The following is a 5,235-nucleotide window of genomic DNA, read 5'->3' as shown; positions in this document are numbered from 1 at the left end:
CTCCTGGGTTTGCGGGGCGGGAGCGGCGGAGCCGGGTGCACGGCGCTGGGCGCTCGGCCGCTCCCTGAGTCCCCATGGCCCCGGGCCTGGGGATGCGATGAGCGGGGAACTGTGGCGGTTTCGCGGATGTTTGTGGCATCTTCACCTCCCGGCTGTTCGAGGAAAGCTTGAGAGTCATTCCCCATGCGATGCGCGAGAACCCAGACTGGTGTCACCTGCTTGGAGAATGAAGTCCTCTATTCTTCCTTTTATCTCAAAACTGAAAGATTCGGGCAGTATTTGAATTTTTCTTGGCCTTGTTCCTGCTGCGGAGGTCTCTAACGTTTAGGACCTAATTCCAAAATGTTAGCGAATTGACACAAAGGCATTCATTCGTTCAGCAGATGTTTATAAATACGTTAACAGGAATTTGCAGTTATGAAAGTCAGGCACAATTTCTTTACCTGTTACATGATGGCCATTTCAAAACCTCTCAAGCCCGTTTTTCCATTTGCAAAGGTAGGTAGGGGGTAGAACGTGCTTCTGAGGTTTGTGGTGAAATTTAAATATAATAACCCACCTTAAACACTTTGCAAGATGGCTGGCATATTTTAAGTGTTCAGTTTTAGCTATTACCTGTTTAAGGTAGCTTCCCCCCGCCCTTCATTTTATTATCGTGATTGCTTTCCACCATCTCAGCTTAGTTCGTAATAACTCATTCTTCATGCTCTTCTTTTATTTTTTTCACACCACATCACTTCATATTAACACAATCCTACAGAATGGACTACAGAGGGAACAAAAGTAATGTTCAAATCAGTTAGCATCCCAATCTGGCAACTTCTCAGATAAGAGATCTTCCAGTGGAAGGGGGGGGGGGGAGTCCCCTTGAAGGAAAAACAAAAAACAAAAAACAAGAAACAAACAAAAAAACCCACCTCTTTAGAATTTCCATTATTGTGGGTGTCCTGGATTACTCTTGGTTACTCTTGGAACAGTACAGGTCAGTCTCTCAAATTTGGAGTGTACAGAAAATGTAAATTCTAGCCCAGTATGTCTGGAGTGGATATAGATATATATATATCTATATATATATATATATACCTCCCTCCCACTCCCTACCCCCAGCCCCAGGCTGCTGCTGGCACAGGCCCCAATTTCAGTAGCAAGCTTTATCCCACAACGGCTTTTTTTTTCCCCAGTTCTCAAGGGAAGGGGAGTGTGGGGGAGGGGAAGAGGACTGGGGTATGTAGCTCAGAAATTTCTGTATGCTTTTCTTGTCATTCCACCTCTGTTTCTCTCCTTGGGCAATGAGTAGTAACTGAGTAATATTGTCTTCTTTGGGCCTCAGAACCAGCTGTGTAATTTGTAGCACCTGTGTAAAATGAAAATGAAGGGTCCTTATTCATAAATTATTAAGAATTCCAAGAGAGCAACAGCAGAGCATTAAACCAAGTAATGGGCCCTTCTAAGTACAAGGTCCTGTGTGACTGCACAGGCCACACATCCATAAAGGCAGCGTTAATGGGCCTTTATATGAGAATCTTTTCTAAGCAAGCCTTCCAGAAGTCTTCAAAATTGATGTCATAGCCCTTTTAAACTTTTTAGAACCACCATTTGATTTATGTCTTTAGGTTTGTCTAGGTAAAGGGAGTAATACTATTCTTTGATGCAAACTTGGTAATGAAAGTAATATACATCTGTTTTGAGTATTGAGAGATATGAAAGTCTTTTTATATGCACATATGATGAGATATATTGCCCTTAGAATGTGTCATGATACAGATTTAATTTAGATAATAAATTCACAGATTAATCCCCATCTCAATCTCTTTAGTTCTTCTGTACCTGGTCCTTTCTGTGAGTCACTCAAGCTAACAATTCTTATTTTTAAATGGAGCTTTGCTTTTAGATCATAGTTACTGTTTATGAACAACCTACTGAGTCAGAAAATTTTAGTAGAGTAGTAATTCTTAACCCAGGGTAGTTGGTACTATAAAAAAGCTATTTGAAGTAAATTTACTCATGCCAACCAACATTTATTGAGCACCTATTAAGTGCCAGGAATTTTTTGTAGGTAATGAGAACATGTCAGTACAGTACACGACTAAAAAGACAAATCCCTATCCCATAGAGCTGGCACTCGGTGAGGGGAGATACACAGTAAACTAATAAAAGTGTTATGGAACAATAACTTGGGATAAGGAAAGTCAGGCATGAGAAGAAAGGGGTTGCAATTTTAAGTAAGGCACTTGGGATAGATCTCAGGGTGGAGGAGACATTGATTAAAGACAGGAGGTAAAGTGAGGTATTCAGGTATTTGGGGGAAGAGAAGGTAAGATAGAAGGGATAGTCCATGAAAAGGCCTTAAAGCGGAAGTATGCCCAGCATATTCCAGAAACAGAAATAAGAACTGAGTGTGGATAAAGCAGAAAGAAAGAGGGGAAAAATAGAAAGAAATGAGAAGCATACAGACTCTATAGGCCTTTGCCAGCTAGTTGAAGGGAAATCAAAATGACCTATTAAAAATGGGAAAAAAGAAAAAAAGCAATTTGAAAGATATATATCTTGAAAAGTGAAGGTCACAAGTATTTGCCTATTTTAAAATAAACATTATAAATGGCATCTATATGGGAGGTGTAAACGTTTTTATTAAATTTGCAAAATAGCACATAGGGTTTCCTTCACCTGCATAGTGGTATCTGTTGCTGCATAACAGTAGCTCCCAAAATTAGCCTCTCAAAAACACTGATATTTTTTATTCCACGTGGTTTCCCTGGGGCCAGAATCTGGAAACAGCTGAGCTAAGTGTTCTGGTTCAGGCTCTCTCCCGAGGTTGCCGACAAGCAGTCCAAGGGGCTGTAGTCATCTGAAGGAAGACTTAATTTCGAGTTCAAATGGCTTCTGGCAGGAGTGCTTAGTTCTCCGGCTTTTGAACAAAGTCCTTAGATCCTTCCCTCCTGGGATCTTCAGAGGGCTGCTTGTGGCATGACAGCAGTCTTCTTCCAAGTGAGTGGCTAGAGAGACAGAACGAGCCAGGGAGTGATGGGCTTGGAAGGAGCAAGATCTTCCACGGCATAACCTTGAGAGTGGAACGCTGTTCCTTCCCTTCCTGTTTTCACAGGTGAAGCCTGGTGCATTGTGGGAGCTGGGGATTGCCCTGGGTGGGGACACCAGAAGGTGGGCCTCCTTGGGGTTATCTTAAAGATCACCTATCCAAACCTCATCTTTCTTTGATTTTAGCAGCCCGGTGACAAAACGTGATCTTTTGGGGTTTTGTTTGTTGTTTATTTGTTTGTTTATGAAAACAATCCGGGACCTTCTCCGTTTTCACAAATGCTTCTTAACTTCTAGGATATTCCAGTCATTATTTATTGTTTCCTACCTGTCAAGAACCTTCTGGGTTTTCTCCAGTTTTTAATCATTCTACTTCATTTTAAAATAGCTTTGTTATAGAGTTATTTTGTTTGTTTTTATTCTCACTTAATAAACCCTCATGTGTTTGTTATGACTGACCAAGCATGTACAAAGCACTTTACTTCATTTTATGCTCATAACATATACTTCCAATAGATAGTGTGATCATTTCTATTTTATTGATGGGGAAACTGAGACACAGAAAGGTTAAGATGTTTGCTGAAGCCTATACATCTAGTAACCAGTGTATCTAGCATCTGAGTCTGTGCTGTCTGGCACTGGTCTATGCTGTGCAACCTCTCCTGTTCATCATCATTGTATCTATAGAACTACGTGAAATCCTACACCTTCTCAGACACGCATTATAAATCTGTTATCAGCGAACACTGTAATTGCATGAGATATCATAATTCAAGTAATCAGCTTAAGATTTTCAAATAATTTGAAACATAAGCTGAGAAAGATGTTAGCATTAAATTGGGGGAAATGATTGAATGGATATTAATTTTACAACAGATTAGTTCTTCAGTGAACGTTTTCATGATACGGGGAAGTTTGTGTCCCCGCAGACCTCATAGCTGCCGAGTTTCAGATAATGAATGCAATGATAAGGAAGTTTGTCCCTTGCCTCTAATACTTAACAACAACCCGGCAAGGTTGGAATTATCTTCACTTCACAATGAGGAAATGGACTTGTATAGCAATTAAAGAACTTATTCAAGATCCTATGCGGTAAGTAGCCGCAGAAAGATGTGAGTTGAACTGTGAGATTTCAGAGCTCACTCCTGGTTTTTCAGCTACCATAGGCTGCCCTTGGTTACTCCAAGGCATATTATGTGGTTGTTTCTTCTTCTTCTTCTTTTTTTTGATTTTGTGTTGGCTTTTTCTTATTAATCTGACCTTTCACAGTGCCCTATGAGCTTTCTACATTCTAATATAAATTATAGAAAAACATGGCATCTGATAATGTACTTGAGTCATTGTATTACTTCCATGTTGAAAGGTTGGCTTTTTCTTTTTAATTTTCCTCCCTATGTTGTGGGAAGGGATATTATTCCTCCAGGCAGCTAATTAACTAGTATATGGATTGCAAGATTTGATTATCTTCAGTCTTGGGCTTACAGTGAAAATCTTACTAATGCCATGAAATCTCACAAACACACTTGCCCCCCTTTTTTTGTTGTTGTTTGTAGTCATTGCTATTGTCCTTAACCTCTTGGATTGGCAACATGTTGGAGGGATTTCATATAAATTTTGCCTAAGAAAAGGTGTTACGTAAATTTCCAGATTCGAGACTTTCAAATATCCTCTCTGGCCAAAAGAGAAGAAATGGTGTCTGAACAGCTACTGCTAATGGGCTCGATTTCTCGGGCTTTAGAAGTAGCTCATTCTAGTTTCTCCGCTGGAGGGGAAAGGCTGGCACAGGGGCTGCCAAAAATGTGGTAAAACAAAGGAGAATGTGGGAACTCCACGGAGTAGCTTCTAACGAGGAGGGGAAAATACCATTAATGAAAAGCCATAATGCATACCTTCTTTCTCCAAACAGTTAATGGAACAAAATGCCTTGAGAAACACCTGAAATCACAAGTGGTTTCTATAGAAACCTCAATCCATTTCTATTTTGCTGACATTTGAATAAATGTGAACAGAGCAATGCTTTAGCTCTTCTACATTGCTGCACTGTGGAGACAGAGCTAATGGGTTATCTTAGAACCATGATTAACTACCAGAGCCAAATAGCATCTGTTCTCTGCATTGGCTGACTATTCCATAATCTTAACTATTTCAGAAAAATCCGGGATTCACAGGTAAAAACAATGCATTTTGCACAACAATAAT

Source organism: Mustela erminea, chromosome 2, assembly GCF_009829155.1.
Source record: "Mustela erminea isolate mMusErm1 chromosome 2, mMusErm1.Pri, whole genome shotgun sequence".
Lineage (NCBI taxonomy): Eukaryota > Metazoa > Chordata > Mammalia > Carnivora > Mustelidae > Mustela > Mustela erminea.
This window is presented reverse-complemented; position numbering follows the sequence as displayed.